Raw genomic sequence first — 19,914 nt, forward strand, 5'->3', positions numbered from 1 at the left:
TACGATTTGCGTTAATATCCAAGACTTCTTTTGCGTTTTCGTTACCAATTATATCATTACGATTTGCGTTGATATCCAAGACTTCTTTTGCGTTTTCGTTACCAATTATATCATTACGATTTGCGTTAATATCCAAGACTTCTTTTGCGTTTTCGTTACCAATTATATCATTACGATTTGCGTTAATATCCAAGACTTCTTTTGCGTTTTCGTTACCAATTATAGCATTACGATTTGCGTTAATATCCAAGACTTCTTTTGCGTTTTCGTTACCAATTATAGCATTACGATTTGCGTTAATATCCAAGGGTTCTTTTGCGTTTTCGTTACCAATTATATCATTACGATTTGCGTTAATATCCAAGACTTCTTTTGCGTTTTCGTTACCAATTATATCATTACGATTTGCGTTAATATCCAAGACTTCTTTTGCGTTTTCGTTACCAATTATATCATTACGATTTGCGTTAATATCCAAGACTTCTTTTGCGTTTTCGTTACCAATTATATCATTACGATTTGCGTTAATATCCAAGACTTCTTTTGCGTTTTCGTTACCAATTATATCATTACGATTTGCGTTAATATCCAAGACTTCTTTTGCGTTTTCGTTACCAATTATATCATTACGATTTGCGTTAATATCCAAGACTTCTTTTGCGTTTTCGTTACCAATTATATCATTACGATTTGCGTTAATATCCAAGACTTCTTTTGCGTTTTCGTTACCAATTATATCATTACGATTTGCGTTAATATCCAAGACTTCTTTTGCGTTTTCGTTACCAATTATAGCATTACGATTTGCGTTAATATCCAAGACTTCTTTTGCGTTTTCGTTACCAATTATAGCATTACGATTTGCGTTGATATCCAAGACTTCTTTTGCGTTTTCGTTACCAATTATATCATTACGATTTGCGTTAATATCCAAGACTTCTTTTGCGTTTTCGTTACCAATTATAGCATTACGATTTGCGTTAATATCCAAGACTTCTTTTGCGTTTTCGTTACCAATTATAGCATTACGATTTGCGTTAATATCCAAGACTTCTTTTGCGTTTTCGTTACCAATTATAGCATTACGATTTGCGTTAATATCCAAGACTTCTTTTGCGTTTTCGTTACCAATTATATCATTACGATTTGCGTTAATATCCAAGACTTCTTTTGCGTTTTCGTTACCAATTATAGCATTACGATTTGCGTTAATATCCAAGACTTCTTTTGCGTTTTCGTTACCAATTATAGCATTACGATTTGCGTTGATATCCAAGACTTCTTTTGCGTTTTCGTTACCAATTATATCATTACGATTTGCGTTAATATCCAAGACTTCTTTTGCGTTTTCGTTACCAATTATATCATTACGATTTGCGTTAATATCCAAGACTTCTTTTGCGTTTTCGTTACCAATTATAGCATTACGATTTGCGTTAATATCCAAGACTTCTTTTGCGTTTTCGTTACCAATTATAGCATTACGATTTGCGTTAATATCCAAGGGTTCTTTTGCGTTTTGGTAACCAATTATATCATTACGACTTGCGTTAATATCCAAGGGTTCTTTTGCGTTTTCGTTACCAATTATATCATTACGATTTGCGTTAATATCCAAGACTTCTTTTGCGTTTTCGTTACCAATTATATCATTACGATTTGCGTTAATATCCAAGACTTCTTTTGCGTTTTCGTTACCAATTATAGCATTACGATTTGCGTTAATATCCAAGGGTTCTTTTGCGTTTTCGTTACCAATTATATCATTACGACTTGCGTTAATATCCAAGACTTCTTTTGCGTTTTCGTTACCAATTATATCATTACGATTTGCGTTAATATCCAAGACTTCTTTTGCGTTTTCGTTACCAATTATAGCATTACGATTTGCGTTAATATCCAAGGGTTCTTTTGCGTTTTGGTAACCAATTATATCATTACGACTTGCGTTAATATCCAAGGGTTCTTTTGCGTTTTCGTTACCAATTATATCATTACGATTTGCGTTAATATCCAAGACTTCTTTTGCGTTTTCGTTACCAATTATATCATTACGATTTGCGTTAATATCCAAGACTTCTTTTGCGTTTTCGTTACCAATTATATCATTACGATTTGCGTTAATATCCAAGGGTTCTTTTGCGTTTTGGTAACCAATTATATCATTACAGAGTGGCCTTCCACAGATTGTTTCCAGATATTCTTAAGATTTTTTTATTAGTTATTCTTATTTGATTGTTGTTTACAATCATTCTTTAGGTTTTATTAAGATTTATTTTTATTAAGATTTTTTATTAGTTGCTCTGGATATTTTTTTTTTGTCGTTTAAAATCATTATTTTCATCTGGGAATATGAAGCACTACCGATACCATACAAATACAAAGGTTGCAGTGTTCTATGAAAAAGTTATACAGGCAGGCAGATACATAATAGACAAGTTCATTAAGCTAGACATTGTAATATTGAACAAACCTTAAAAAACTGTGCAGTATTGATTTCCTCATTTCAAATGATTATGCCTTTAAGAGTTGTACGAGAAAAATAGCAACATATTATTCCTGTCAAGTGTGTTCTTTGTAATTGTTATATTTCCGTTAAAGTAAAAGTTTCTATGGCACGTGATTTTGCACACGTTCTTTTTCCTTTTTAAAAGGGCTGAGTTCTTTTTCTTCTTCAACATTTCGTTACTAACAGTTCTTGTGTTTACTGCTGCTACATGCTATTTGCTCTTACGTTTATTCTTGGCCGTGAAATAAGTTCGGTAAAGCCTAGTAAAGAGGTTTTGGTCTGTCTTCCGTTCTCACAGTAATGCTTGAAGTTCTTTTATGAATAAATGCAAATTCTTAGAATAAAATTATGCACATATTTTGCAAGGATATGTCGTTGATTAATTGTGTATTCTTTTCATATTTATCAGTAAACTTGATATTATATTGTGTTAGACTATGACTTTCTTTTTTTTACATAGTGATCACCACTTATCAAGACCCGGAATCCACTCGAGGATAAGGGTTATTGCATGTACAGTAAGCAATGGGATAGTATCGCAGTAATCGTTAGTATTGGAGATTTGATAAAGTGCCTTACTTAAGAGAGCGGTTCATCAGGAATTTGTTTATCTTGGACTTGTAGACATCCAAGTTGTAAGGTGAGAAACAGGCAAACGGAAGAGATTTTCACAGACGTGCCCTTCTAAGAAAGAAGCTTTGTTCATTGAATCTACGTTTTGATTTTGGCACAGATAAAGAGGGGGAAAAATTAATGACAGTGGTTTCAGCTGAACGGGTGTTTATCATGAAAGATTTGCGAGGGGGACCAGGGATTGGAGCTCAGACGAGTACTTGCCATGGAAATAACGATAAAGCAAAGACAGGCTCGCAACGTCTCTTCTGTGTGAGAGAGGTTGCAGGGTTTTCTATGTAATACTGTCTTATTAATGAAGTTAATTTGACTTAAAAACACAGAAATATTTAACACTTAAAAAATGTGGCTTTTCTCTTTTTTATTGTTTTCTTTGATTTGTTTTAAAAGATCAAATGGATTCGTTCATGAGCTTACACTTGATTTCATTATGCTTTTTATTTATATTTGATGGATCTTTTAAGCCAGTATATTTATTTCTTTTTAAGTCATTTTTAGCTCCTGATATTTTGTTATCTTTTCCTGTTTAGCTCTTTTAAGGCCAAACACGTGATTTCATTATGATTTTTATTTATATTTGATGGCTCTTTTAAGCCAGTATATTTATTTCTTTTTAAGTCATTTTTAGCGCCTGATATTTTATCTTTCCTGTTTAGCTCTTTTAAGGCCAAACACTTGATTTCCTTATGATTTTAATTTATATTTGATGGCTCTTTTAAGCCAGTATATTTATTTCTTTTTAAGTCATTTTTAGCTCCTGATATTTTGTTATCTTTTCCTGTTTAGCTCTTTTAAGGCCAAACACGTGATTTCATTATGATTTTTATTTATATTTGATGGCTCTTTTAAGCCAGTATATTTATTTCGTTTTAAGTCATTTTTAGCTCCTGATATTTTGTTATCTTTTCCTGTTTAGCTCTTTTAAGGCCAAACACGTGATTTCATTATGATTTTTATTTATATTTGATGGCTCTTTTAAGCCAGTATATTTATTTCGTTTTAAGTCATTTTTAGCTCCTGATATTTTGTTATCTTTTCCTGTTTAGCTCCTTTAAGGCCAAACACGTGATTTCATTATGATTTTTATTTATATTTGATGGCTCTTTTAAGCCAGTATATTTATTTCTTTTTAAGTCATTTTTAGCTCCTGATATTTTGTTATCTTTTCCTGTTTAGCTCTTTTAAGGCCAAACACTTGATTTCATTATGATTTCTATTTATATTTGATGGCTCTTGATATTTTGTTATCTTTTTATTTATATTTGATGGCTCTTTTAAGCCAGTATATTTATTTCTTTTTAAGTCATTTTTAGCGCCTGATATTTTATCTTTCCTGTTTAGCTCTTTTAAGGCCAAACACTTGATTTCCTTATGATTTTAATTTATATTTGATGGCTCTTTTAAGCCAGTATATTTATTTCTTTTTAAGTCATTTTTAGCTCCTGATATTTTGTTATCTTTTCCTGTTTAGCTCTTTTAAGGCCAAACACGTGATTTCATTATGATTTTTATTTATATTTGATGGCTCTTTTAAGCCAGTATATTTATTTCTTTTTAAGTCATTTTTAGCGCCTGATATTTTATCTTTCCTGTTTAGCTCTTTTAAGGCCAAACACTTGATTTCCTTATGATTTTAATTTATATTTGATGGCTCTTTTAAGCCAGTATATTTATTTCTTTTTAAGTCATTTTTAGCTCCTGATATTTTGTTATCTTTTCCTGTTTAGCTCTTTTAAGGCCAAACACGTGATTTCATTATGATTTTAATTTATATTTGATGGCTCTTTTAAGCCAGTATATTTATTTCGTTTTAAGTCATTTTTAGCTCCTGATATTTTGTTATCTTTTCCTGTTTAGCTCTTTTAAGGCCAAACACGTGATTTCATTATGATTTTTATTTATATTTGATGGCTCTTTTAAGCCAGTATATTTATTTCGTTTTAAGTCATTTTTAGCTCCTGATATTTTGTTATCTTTTCCTGTTTAGCTCCTTTAAGGCCAAACACTTGATTTCATTATGATTTCTATTTATATTTGATGGCTCTTGATATTTTGTTATCTTTTTATTTATATTTGATGGCTCTTTTAAGCCAGTATATTTATTTCTTTTTAAGTCATTTTTAGCGCCTGATATTTTATCTTTCCTGTTTAGCTCTTTTAAGGCCAAACACTTGATTTCCTTATGATTTTAATTTATATTTGATGGCTCTTTTAAGCCAGTATATTTATTTCTTTTTAAGTCATTTTTAGCTCCTGATATTTTGTTATCTTTTCCTGTTTAGCTCTTTTAAGGCCAAACACGTGATTTCATTATGATTTTTATTTATATTTGATGGCTCTTTTAAGCCAGTATATTTATTTCTTTTTAAGTCATTTTTAGCGCCTGATATTTTATCTTTCCTGTTTAGCTCTTTTAAGGCCAAACACTTGATTTCCTTATGATTTTAATTTATATTTGATGGCTCTTTTAAGCCAGTATATTTATTTCTTTTTAAGTCATTTTTAGCTCCTGATATTTTGTTATCTTTTCCTGTTTAGCTCTTTTAAGGCCAAACACGTGATTTCATTATGATTTTAATTTATATTTGATGGCTCTTTTAAGCCAGTATATTTATTTCGTTTTAAGTCATTTTTAGCTCCTGATATTTTGTTATCTTTTCCTGTTTAGCTCTTTTAAGGCCAAACACGTGATTTCATTATGATTTTTATTTATATTTGATGGCTCTTTTAAGCCAGTATATTTATTTCGTTTTAAGTCATTTTTAGCGCCTGATATTTTATCTTTCCTGTTTAGCTCTTTTAAGGCCAAACACTTGATTTCATTATGATTTCTATTTATATTTGATGGCTCTTGATATTTTGTTATCTTTTTATTTATATTTGATGGCTCTTTTAAGCCAGTATATTTATTTCTTTTTAAGTCATTTTAGCTCGTGATATTTTATTATCTATTCTGTTTAGCTCTTTTAAGGCCAAACACTTGATTTCATTATGCTTTTTATTTATATTTGATGGCTCTTTTAAGCCAGTATATTTATTTCTTTTTAAGTCATTTTAGCTCGTGATATTTTATTATCTATTCTGTTTAGCTCTTTTAAGGCCAAACACTTGATTTCATTATGCTTTTTATTTATATTTGATGGCTCTTTTAAGCCAGTATATTTATTTCTTTTTAAGTCATTTTTAGCTCCTCATATTTTGTTATCTTTTTCCTGTTTAGCTCTTTTAAGGCCAAACACTTGATTTCATTATGATTTTTATTTATATTTGATGGCTCTTTTAAGCCAGTATATTTATTTCTTTTTAAGTCATTTTAGCTCGTGATATTTTATTATCTTTTCCTGTTTAGCTCTTTTAAGACCAAACACTTGATTTCATTATGCTTTTTATTTATATTTGATGGCTCTTTTAAGCCAGTAATATCTTTTCCTGTTCAGGTTTCTTCCACATTACAATGTCTGACTTGATGGCCCTTTCTTTTATGTATCTGCCCAGCTGTATTTCTTTATCATAGAACACTGTCATTGTATGTTTGATGTGCTTCTGCTTCATAATCCCAGATGTTCAACGATCTGTAAAGTTGAATCTCTCCAAAGACATTGACAAGAATGTGAAAAAAAAAAGAATTTCTTCTCTTTATTTTTCGTATCATGTTGTTTAAGTCAGGGTGAGGAATCCTACCAGATACCGAACATTCACCTGCGATTTTATACATTTCAACTGAGAAACCGTTTTCATATTTCTCTTTTGCACTCAGTTTCCCTCTGTTTTAATGTGGTTATCCCTTTATTTTGTTTTATTTTACTTCAGTCGAAGTTCTCAGAAATAAAGGTCCCACTACCTGGGCTAACACTTGGAGTCCATATGAGATACATAGATATTCGAATGTTCCATTAAAGTTCGTCATCTCTCAAACACTGAGTTAGTGAAGAAATGTACAACATAATCTTCCTCTCCTCAATAAACCATTTTCATATGTTGTAGTATATCTTTTGTTTTAGTCTCTTGGTTTTACTGAATTCCAGGACAAGAATTAATCTGGTCTGGTGGAGCATACAGCTTCGTGCTATTACTTGAGGTAATATAACTTGGAGACGGTGCACCATTCCTCGTAAAGGCTAATATGGGTTAGCTGTAGGAAGGATATCTTATTTAGGCTGCGAATATTATGTGGTTTGAAATATATGGTCAGGGATTACTTTTAGGGAAAAGTATGCTCATGCCAGGATGTGAGTTCTCATATGGCTAACTAAATTTGATTTTTGAGAACAAGAATACCCGCAAACTTCACAAGAATATGGCTTTTCCCCAGAATGATTTTTCATATGGCTCACTAAATTTGATTTTTGAGAGCAAGAATATGCCTTTTCCCCAGTGTGCGTTCTTACATGTTTTACTAACGCTGATTTTGCAGAACAAGAATATCCACACAATTGACAAGAATATGGCTTTTCCTCACTGTGAGTTTTCATATGTTTCGCTAATTGTGATTTTGTAGCGCAAGCATAATCACAAACTTGACAAGAATATGGCTTTTCCCTCTTTTTTTTCATTTTTCTTAAACCTTTTTTTTCATAAGCCTAGTTGCTCCTATGATGACTGGTATAATTGAAACGTCTTTTAATTTCCAATTTCGTTTCATATCATACATAAGTCCTTGATACTTTGTTATCTTTTCCCTCTCAGCTCTGTTAAGCCCTGCATCATTGGGTACACTGACCTCTATTACGGTCGCTTTTTTGTTTGCTCTGTCCCAAATCACTATATCTGGTTTAACAGCTGCGTTTTCTAGATATGTAGCAGTAGGGATTATGTAGTCATAGTGAATAGTGTAGTTGTCATTCCCAACTGTTCGTTCGGGTATATGTTCCCAGGATTTTTTACTACACTGAATATTGAGTTTCTTACATATCTTCCAGTGAAGGTATTTGCAAACTCCGTTATGGCGATCTGTATAATAACCATCTCCAAGTAGGACTTTGCAACTAGAAATCAGGTGGCCCACACTCTCAACCTAAGTGCTACAGAACCTGCATTTATTATTGTTGCTTAGACCACACATCTTTTTGAAGGCGTTTGTCATGAGGCGCTGGTCTTGTGCAGCCAATATCAACCTCTCTTGGTCGTAATGGAGAGATCCTCTTTTGAGCCAGTCCAGGGAACCATCCCTATCAATATATTCTTGGGATATTTCAGTCGGTAGGCATTTTGCCCGTTTATGGTTGGTCCATTCTTCTGTTTTAACACTATGGAACTGGCTAGTGTATTTTTCCGACTTTTCTGGGCTATGTCAGTGGCAGGCTTGTTTGGGTTCTCAGTATCATTTGTAAGGCAATCCTTTCCAAAATGAGTGGCAAGTTGTGTTATAGATGTTGTACTACTTGCTCGATTCTGATAATGGTCTTTAATTTTCATAAGCTTGGGGGTTACAGGAACTTATTATGTACTGACCTATGCTGACGATTGTGGCTCTGTGTTGATGATTGACTTCCGAGAGTCTCATACCTCCTTCTCGCCTGGGTAGGTACAAACGAGGCATGCACTGATTTCGATAAATAACTCGGTAAAAGATTAACATTTTCCTTGTCTTTGTGTCAAGCCAATTTAAGTCTTTCTGAGGCCAGTCAATAATGCCAAAACTATATGTTAGTACTGGCATGGCAAGTTGGTTAATTGCCGTAACTTTATTTCCTTTTTTTTGTTTTATTTTACTTCGTGTTGATTTTTCTGAAAAAGAATGTCCACACACTTGACAAGAATGTGGTTTTTCCCGAAGTGTGAGTTCTTATATGTTTCACTAATGTTGCTTTTTCAGAACAAGTATATTCACAGACTTGACAACAATGTGGCTTTTCCCCAGTGTGCGTTCTTATATGGCTCACAAAATTTGATTTTTAAGAAGAAGAATATCCACACACTTCACAAGAATGTGGCTTTTCCCTTTTTTTATTTATTTTACTTAAGTAAGTATTAAGAGATCAAGGGGCTCCACTTGATTCTGTTATGATTTAAATTTATATTCGAGGGCTCTTTTAAGAATAGATGCTGTTCCCTTTATAGCTGCTATTTGTATTTCGTTACAGCTTGGTCTTCCAGGGATTGCTTCTAAGTATTTATGAAGGTTCTTTTTTATTAACCCAGTTGCTCCTATCACAACCGGTATAATGTTTATTTCTTTCAGAGACCATGTCGTTTTTAGATCATTTTTTAGGTCCTGATATTTTGTTATTTTTTCCCGTTCAGCTCTGTTAAGGCCAAAATCATTTGGGACTGTAACATCGATAATGAGCGCAGTTCTTTCAGGCTTGTTCCATATTACAATATCTGGCTTGATGGCCTTGTCTTTTATGTATCTCCCCGCCTGTATGTCTTTGTCATAGAACACGGTCACTTTTCCATTTGATGTTATTGGTGGTGGTTCATGTTCCCAGATGTTCGTCGCTCTGTCAAGCTGCATCTCTCCACAGATTTTCCAATGAAGGTACTTACATACTTTGTTGTGGCGGGCAGTGTAGAGGCCATCTGCCAATAAGATAAGTGTGCGTTCTCATATGGCTCACTAAATGTGATTTTTTAGAAAAAGAATATCTACAAACTTCACAAGAATGTGGCGATTTCCCAGTGTGAGTTCTTATATGATCCATTAATGATGATTTATAAGAACAAGAATGTGGCGTGTCCCTTTTTGCTTTATTTTACTTTAGTCGAAGTTCTCTGAAATCAAGGGGCCCACAACCTGGGGCTAACACTTGAAGTCTATATGAGATACATAGATATTCCATTAAAGTTCCAATTAGCCATTTTGTATGGTTTAGTACATCTTTCTTACTGGATTCCAAAAGAGGAATTCATCTAGTCTGGTGTAGTATCCGGGTTTTTGCTGCTACTTGAGATAACATCAATTGGAGAAGGTGAACCATTCCTCGTTAGTCTTGGTGGGATCTTATTTGGGCAGCGAATACGAAATGTGATTTTTAATCGTCACGGTTTACTTCTAGGGAAAAGCATCCTCATGCTCTTCAGAGAGACTGTAGACACTTGGAGGCAAAAAGGTTCACACCATTTCTGTCCTCTTCCTGCCTGGTGCGTAAACAGGTTGAGGGGCACTTTTTATCCTGAGTTCCTTTTGTTTAGCATTTTTCATGGTTGTTCCTCATTGTCCACGGCTTTTCCCTTTTGTTTTCATTTTTCTTAAACTTTTTCTTCTAGGGGATGGGACATCCAACCAGATGTCTCACATTTACCCCTATTTTAGTGAGTCCAACCAAGAGATCTTTTCAGGATTCTAGCCGTCCCTTTCAGTGCAATCGTTTGTATTTCACTTGCACTTGGTTCACCGGGTATGCTTGCTATGTACTTTTTAAAGTTCTTTTTCATAAGCCCAGTTGCTCTTATGATGACTGGTATAATTGAAACGTTTTTTTAATTTCCAATTTCGTTTCATATCATACATAAGTCCTTGATACTTTGTTATCTTTTCTCTCTCAGCACATTTAAGCCCTGTATCCCCAGTGTGAGTTCTCATGTGTTTCACTAAACTTGATTTGTTAGAAGAAAAATATCAACAAACTTCACAAGAATGTGGTTTTCCCCATGTGTTGCTTACTAAATTTTATTTTTAGAATAAAATATCCACACAAGAATTACAAGAATGAGGCTTTTCTCTTTTTTGTTTTATTTTACTTCAGTCCAAGTTCTCAGAAATCAAGGGGCCCACTACCTGGGGCTAAGACTTGAACTCTATATGAGATACATAGATATTCGAATGTTCCATTTAAGTTCTTTATCTCTCAAACACTGAGTTAATAAAGAAGTTGAGAACATAATTTTCCTTTCCCCAATTAACCATTTTCATATGTTGTATTATATCTTTTATTTTAGTCTCTTGGTCTTACTGAATTCCAGGACAAGAATTTATCTAGTCTGGTGGAGTATCCAGTTTCGTGCTGTTACTTGAGGTAACATCACTTAGAGAAGGTGCACCGTTCATCGTAAAAGCTAATATGGGTTAGCCATAGCGAGATCTTATTTGAGCAGCGAATACAATGTGATTTTGAATATTTGGTCAGGGTTTACTTCTATGGAAAACTTATTCTCATGCCAGATTGTTCTTACAAACCCCTGTACAGAGAGACCTTAGACACTCGAGGACAGTCTCTAGTAGACATTCAAGTTCTCTCCAGGCATTCAAGTTCTCTCGAGGCATTCAAGTTCTCAAGTGTGAATTCTCATATATGTAATTAACTCTGATGTTGCAGAACAAGAATATCTACATGATTGACAAGAATGTTGCATTTTTTTAAATTTTATTTTTCTTCAGTAGAAGTTCTCCAATGTGTGTCCTTTTATGAATCACTAAATGTGATTTTTGCGGACAAGAATATGAAAACAAGAATACCCACACACTTTAAAATATGCATAGTTTCCAGTACCAATTGTCTCACAGATGTTGCTGTTGAGTTCCAAAAGTCATAACTGTTTACAGATTAATGTTTAAAGATCGTGATCCTCCATTAAAATTGAAATAGGGTTCAATCAGGAACATCTGTAAAAAATAATGAAATTCAATATTATTAGTATTTGTATTCACATATCAGTATTCTGTTTATTATTGCCAATATTATTAGATTAAACAACAACATCTAGATTTATTTATATTATATAATATTTAGAGTTTTGTTATAGTTTTCATCATAGTGAGAAGAGATAGATTTATACATACAATATTACAAGATATACCATATTAGTTGAAATAATATTTCGTCTTTTGTTATGATTATCATTGTGAGAAGAAATATATTTATATATACAATACTTCAATAAATTTTCTCACAGACGTCGCTGAAGTGTTCCAAATAAAGTAATAAGTGTTTACAGCGTAATGTTTAAAGATCATGATCCTCCATTAAAATTCAAATAGGGTTCAATCAGGAACATCTGTAAAACATAAGGAAATTCAATATTTTTAGTATTTGCATTCATATATTAATATACCGTTTGAGTATTGTTGTCAATATTAGTAGATTGAACCCACGACATCTAGATTTATTTCATCTCATAATAATTCATATAAGACACATTACAATAATAACCGGATATTTTCTAACTTGACACAGAGTAAGTCGATGCAAGTGTTGCCTGAGTTATTATCTAGTTGAAATAATATTTAGTGTTTTGTTATGATTTTCATGATAGTGAGAAGAGATATATTTATATATACAATACTACAATATATATATATATATATATATACATGTATTTTAATGTAACAATGAAAGTAAAGCACCATATGTGCATCTGAAATGTATTTATTGTATACGCGTTTTTTGTGTAAACTAAATTGTATCACTTTGGCTAAAGTTCTCCTCTGCCTCAGCAAGAGCATTTAGCTCAATTGCATCTCTTACCTCTTTGGTGAGATATTTGTTAATATGTGACACGATCGAAAGTAGGTTTTTAGTTGGTGTACCTAATACCTTTACCTTTGGTAAGAGAGAAGATCTTATTTGAGCCTCGAATATATTATTTTTCTTTCTTCCCCATTTTTCATATCTTGAGTATGCAAAACAGTGAAGAATTATTTTCTTCTCCTCAACAGACCACTTGACAAGATTATAGTTCCTCTTTTTGATGGTCCTTGTTTGATTCTGTTTGATTCTTGTTGTGAATATTATTAGTATTTGCATTCACATATGATTTCTAACTTGACACAGAGTAAGTAAATACAAGTGTTGCTTAAGTAACTATCAAGTTGAAATATTGTTTTGTTATGATTTTCATCATAGTGACAAGAGACATATTTATATTTACATACAATATTACAATATACACTTCGTGTCAAATTATTAACAAGATAACATTTTTCTACTAGTTTCAGAAATTTACTGGTAGTTTTGTATCAAAAGTTTTGGAAATGTTGGCAATGCTGAGTTGCACGTACTGTGAAATTTTCGTACTATTTTGCGCAATGTAAACAACTGAATCCGTGGTATTTTAAGTGTCAAATTATTAACAAGGCAGTTATTTTTGTTGGGTTATAAAGTTTGATTAGTTCTGAAATGTGTACTATTACAGAACAACTAGCAAAAGATAAAACTACCGTCGAAATATCGAAGATGATAGGAAGGTACCATCAAACTGTGAAGAACTTTGCAAGGACCCTACAAAGGTATGTAAGAGAGCTGATAAAGGTGAATCTAGAGTTGTTTCACGCTGTTCTCTATTCCAAATTAAACGTGAAGTTGTTAAGAACCCTGGGCAGACAATTGACAAGATTGAAATGATGCAGAGGACAGCATGAAAACGGATTTTTCCAAAGTTTTGTTTATGGATGAAGTGCGTGTCACTCTCAATGGCCCAGATGGCTGCAGCAATGGATGGGTCCTAGATGTACGACATCTTCATCAGCGTTTAAGGCGCCAACAAGGTGGTGGTGGGATAATGATATGGGTTGGGATTAATGGAGGTACTTTAGTTGGCACGTGGAAAGTCCAAGAAGGCATAAAATGATGTCAAATGCTTACATAGCTTTTATGAAGGAGGACATTGAACCATGGCTGAAGAAACTATGGTTGACATTCAGAAGAACTATTATTTTTATGCAGGATAATGTATTTTTATGTATTTTTACGAACAGATTATTTTTACGAGAATGTGTTTATGTATTTTATGCAGGATAATGATTCTTTTGTATGCAGCAAACAAAAGCAAAGAGTTTTTGCAACAACTGGGGCTCTCTGTGCAATGGAAAATGGAGTGGCCTGCGAATTCACCAGATTTGAACCGAATTGAGAACTTTGGAGTATCATGAAGCAGAATGTATAATTGGTGTGCGAATTTGCAAATCATCAAACATATCAACAATATTTTCTGAAAATGGGTTTATTTTTCAAAAGGTCACAAAAAAATTGAAAATAAAAGCTACCGTAAAAGTCTATTAAAGTCAACTTACCTTCACATTCATGAGTACAAGAAGTTATGGCAGTAAATAATTGGTTGAATATAAAGGTCAGATTTATTGTTTAACCAGATTGGGATTTGGATAAAATTCCACACCAATAATTATGACAGCAGTGCTTAGGGTCTAGCGGGGTAAGGGGGGTAACTGACGGTGCCTGGGTGTTTGGAGGTGTAAAAGAAAAAAGTGTTAGTAGGGAGGGAAGCTTGAACCCATGACGTGAAAGCGGAAAAGAACGTTAAAGAAAACATGACATGTTACTGCCACACTACGAGGCCATAGGAAGTGAAAAGCATTCAAAGTTGACTTGCTAGTAGGTGCAGAAACGAACATTGGCTGAAGGCCAGTTCAGCTTTCTGCCATTTTATTTATTTTTTTCTGGACGATGTTTGAGGAAAAACAACTCACCAGAAAAATAGAGTGTCCAAATGAGTAGGAATTGTCTGATATTAGGGGTTTCTCCCAAATTGATCAAAGCTAATTGCTTTCTGGACGTCCTGGTATGAAAGGCCAGGAAGCTGCCTTCACTTTCAATTAGTTTCACTTTTTTACAAAAAACACAAACATGCGAGAGGAAGGAATACCATGAATTTTATAAAATAAATAAATGTAGATATTACATGCATTCGCAAATTGTATATATTCTAATCTAGGGAGTATATAAAAAGTTCGAAACCCACAAAAAAGCCTTTGCTGAACATACAAAAATATTCATTTTTGCCTTTAATAAATGGCCTAATCAAACAAGAATTTGGTGTTTAGAAGATTGGTTGGTCCTTACTCTGTAGATTTAATTGATCAAGAGGTCATTGAAGAAATGTTTTAGATCTTCATACTGTCAAAGTGCAACAGAATCATAGAAACTATAAAAGCTCTGGCAGTGAAAAAAAAGGTCGTTTAATCAGATTGGGATTTGGATAAAAATTCTGCATCAAAATTTTATGCAACGTGGAGCACTAAAAACCTGATCCAAAAATTCGGTCTGAAGGTAACATGTTGGTTTTATCACAGAATACGCTCTGGTGCACAACGGTATTTCTATTTCTAAAACTATCTATATAGCAATTAAGCTGAGATTTCCAATACTACACTAGCAGGTGCAGAGAGGAACATTGGCTGAAGGCCAGTTCAGCTTTCTGCCATTTCATTTATTTTTTTCCTGCACGTTGAGAAAAACAACTCACCAGAGAAAGAGAGTGTCCAAATGAAAAGGAATGTGTGATGGTTTAAATCATGGATTCAGAAAATGAAATTGCGAACTGCAGCAACATGGACCACTAAAAGACCTGATCCAAGAATTCGGTCTGAAGGTAACATGTTGGTTTTATCACAGAAAAATAAAATGGATGGTCTGAACAAAGTTAAACAAACCTGATTGCAGGAAAAGAAAGTGGGTTAGCGTTAAGAAATGTTTTAGATCTGCATACTGTCTAAGTGGCAATAAAATCATAGAAACTATAAAAATTGTGGCAGAAAAAAAAACAGATTTCACTACAGGAACTTTTTGTTTTTGTATAACATGACATCAAACACCCCAGCCAGCCTGAATGATCGGCCCATCATCGGCCCATTACAGTGTTTGTCGGCTGATCGTCGGTTATGTAATGGGCCGATGATGGGCCGATCATTCAGGCTGGCTGTGACTGGCCAAGACGGAACGTCAGTGCCACCTCGATCTGTTTTTATGTACAAATGGCGACGTTCACTCTCTATAATAGAATGAGAAGAACAGGTGCAAGCTGAGGTCATGGTGGGTGAAGGGGTGTGGGTTAAGCCCCTAATCCTTGTTTTACAATCCGATGGAGAAGTGGGACAGTAAGTGAACTATTTTCCAAGAACAAATTGACAATTAGTGGAGTGTCATGTCATATCTTAAATATACGTAGTTTCCTTTCCAGCAGAAGAAGAAGTGAATGAAGTTCATTAAGAAGTACCTGCACGACGACTGCACTGCGAATGATGATGACTTGGATAATGGAGTACAAGATCACTTATTGATCTTGAACATCAAAGGTGCGTGTGATTAAATGCACCAAAAATTGGTACAAATCTGTTATTTGTTCTGTAGTTGCGATCATGCAAATGAGATGCTTCCGGTTTTTAATAAAAAGGCTGATTTTTCAGAGACTCGAGCAATTTTGATTTAGATGTTGATGTAGCAAGTTTGATAGCAAAGTTATGAGTTTTGGAAGCAGTCAGATTTAGAATAGCGCATTTTGGAGCGAATTTTGACAAATGTGTGTCAAATTTAAGGTAATTGTTTCTTGGAAAGTATAGACTATGTAACCACATTTAATTTGACTTTTTCAATATTAGCAAGAAATTGTTAATATTGAGCCTGTAATAAAGCAAAACTTGATATGAGACAAAAAAATCACGATTATTTCAATGTAAGATTAAATAATATAATTTTAGGAGATATTTTTGCGCTTGTTTAGGATAAAGTCAGATCGATTTTACAAAATATGTCGTTTTAAGTAAAAACATTATTACATACTTTACTGTAATTTGAAAATAGTATATAAAAAATACGAAAATTCATTGCGTAGTAATTTTTTTTTAACTGGGTAAAATTGCATTTTTTTTCTTGGATGTTATAGAGTAGACAATGAAGGTTTAACATACTCGGGACGCAAAGTTTAGATTAAACCAAAATTTTTAGTCTATAGTTATAGACTTTTGTTTACTAAAAATACAATAGCAGTTGTTCAATTTGATGAGTTTTGATGATTTTTTTTAATATGTTATCATTTTCAACATGCTTATAACGACATTTTTTTAAACCAATATGTCGACTCCAATTGATCCATACAGGTGGCAGGATCGAAATGACCACGACGTGCTGTTCATGATACAAGAGGTCATTGCAGAATTATTATTGCAGAATTATTAATGGTATTATTTAGAAAACTATAACAAATTCTATCTGTGGACTTTTGGTTTTATTTTGTTTTTTCCAATATACCAGCCCATTTAACTGCAACCCACTTATTTAATAAACAAAAGATAACGTAAAAATATTGGTGTTGGCTTTTTTAATTGTTAAAATTCAAATTCATGTTTATATTTTAAAAAAAAGTGCAATCCTATTTATTTTTTTTTTTTTACATTTTATAAAAATGAAGTTTCATTTAAAAAATTTTTAGGGGACATTTTTTTACTCGTGCATTCTATTTTTTAAAAAGGAAACATCCACTTATTAATATTAATGGTATTATTTAGAAAATTATTCTTAACATGAAAATGGGGTCGTTGCTAACTATTTTGTATTTTCACCTGACAATTTAGAAAAATCAAATGGGCATTTTAGACAAAATACGAAAAAGTAGTTAAAAATCAAATATATAACAAATGATTGTTACCAAAGGCAACACTAGTAACTCTTCTACCCACTGGGATACGCTTGTTTGTGCTTTAACTTATTTTAAAGCGTTTATTTACTTAAAACCATTTGTACCGAGTCATGTTATAATTAGAAAAAATTGGCTTATATAAAACAATCATCTAGGAAGTCGTGATGATCACTTAGAAATCAACAATTAAACAAAATACTGGTAAATAAATGTCATAATGACACTTTTTGCAAAGTTTGTTAGAACTTAATGATTTTTATGGTATCTTTGTTTTATTAAATTGTTAACTGCAAGTAAAGAATAGTTAACAACACAAAGAATCTAATCCCCATCGAAAACGCAAGAAAGAAAAAAATGATATGAGCTTCACTCTCTTCCCTTCCAACAAAAAAATACAGATATTATTGACTGCTAACTGGTCATGAAGTGGGTGTTCATTTGACATTAAATTTGTATAGGAAAGTGATTTTCCGCCCTAAAAAGCTAAACATTTATTATTTTATTCGTTTTGCAGATATTTTAAAGCTGTTGAAACTGTGAAAAAAAAATTTCCTCTAAAATCCAATGGCTGCTCAGTCGAGAAAAGGAAGCAATGTACACCTAACCCTTAAATTACGCAAGAATTCCCCCCGTTTCATGACATAACAGTCTGGTAAAAAATATCTTGCCAGCAAAGAGTAAACAAGAGTAGCTTTTCGGTGCCAGCCACCAATATATTTAAGAAAAAAACAACTTATCACAACCGAAGAAATTTCCTTTAAAATAACCAAAAGGTCATGTGATTAAGTGTCACGTGACCTGGCGAAAAAAGCTGAGAAGCAATCTCTTTTAGTTAGTAAGCCCTATCTCTCTCTCTCTCTCTCTCTCTCTCTCTCTCTCTCTCTCTCTTTGAGCAATCATTAATCCTTTTTTTTTTCAATGATTAAGCCTTGTTTGGATTTCTTTAGTGCATTTCTCTTTTGTGTGTCCAATTTATTTATTTTTTTAATTAAATATATTAAGATATAAAACAAAAGGTGAGTTTCATGTTGACGAAGAAAAATGAATAAAATAAATAAACGTGAAAATAATAAAAATAAGGGTACTGGTGCACACACCGTACCGCGCTGAAACAATAATACCAATATTCAAAAAGCCATTCCCAACATGGGAAAAAGAAGGCGTTTTATAACTATTCTGTGCTTTCACCTAACAACCTAATAAAAAAGGATATCGTAAACTTAAATTTAACTTGAAAATATTATTTAAAAATAGTGTGGTTTGATAAGTGGGCAGATTTGCCGTTTAGTTGTACAAATAGCCTTCAACCCTGTTATCAAAAAACCGTCATCTGACCAGGAAAAAACTTTTAAAAACCTGAGAAAGCAAAGAAATCTCTTTCAGTTAGTAAGCAAGGTAACATGTTGGTTTTATCACAGAATACGCTCTGGTGCACAACGGTATTTCTATTTCTAAAACTATCTATATAGCAATTAAGCTTGGATTTCCAATACTACACTAGCAGGTGCAGAGAGGAACATTGGCTGAAGGCCAGTTCAGCTTTCTGCCATTTCATTTTTTTTTTTTCTGCACGATGTTGGGAGAAAAACAACTCACCAGAGAAAGAGAGTGTCCAAATGAAAAGGAATGTGTGATGATTTAAATCACGAATTCAGAAAATGAAATTGGGAACTGCAGCAACATGGACCACTAAAAGACCTGATCCAAGAATTCGGTCTGAAGGTAACATGTTGGTTTTATCACAGAAAAATAAAACGGATGGTCTGAACAAAGTTAAACAAACCTGATTACAGGAAAAGAAAGTGGGTTAGCGTTAAGAAATGTTTTAGATCTGCATACTGTCCAAGTGGTAATAAAATCATAGAAACTATAAAAATTGTGGCAGCTCCGCTTTCCCTCTCTTTGAGTAATCATTAATCCCCACTTTTTTTCCACAAAACGTTGGTTGGTTGTTTTTTTTTTTTTACGGCATATCAACCCTTTTTAGGTTATTTAATGCCGAATCCAAATATTTCGAAGAAAATCTTTTTGATAGAATATATTTGTTGTTTTCAAGTCAGTTTCTATTTAACCCATAGTTTGGACCCTAACAGGTACTACCACTCCGGGTCAGAGGAGCAATGGCAATTAAAGGGTGGCTCCACACTTCCCAAAGCCCGCAAGCTGGGGCCTCACCACTGGATATAGTTTAAGGTCATATCCAGGACCCCACAAAACGTAGTCATCAAAATAAAGTCAACATTTTTTAAGCAGTAAACTACGCTGGGCTCGACTATAAAGTTTTACAACTATTTTTTTTTCTATATTAAGTTTTTGTTAGTTGCATATGGTCAATAAATACCTGTTCATTTTATATGAATTTGTAAAAGAAAGTGATCCCCATTCTAAAAGTTTAAATATTGGAGAAAACATCAAACATCAAAAGGAATTCTCCAGTGAAATAATAGGTAACATAGACAAAA

This window comes from Euprymna scolopes, chromosome 27, assembly GCF_053919585.1.
Source record: "Euprymna scolopes isolate OS-2025 chromosome 27, ASM5391958v1, whole genome shotgun sequence".
Taxonomy (NCBI): Eukaryota; Metazoa; Mollusca; class Cephalopoda; order Sepiida; family Sepiolidae; genus Euprymna; species Euprymna scolopes.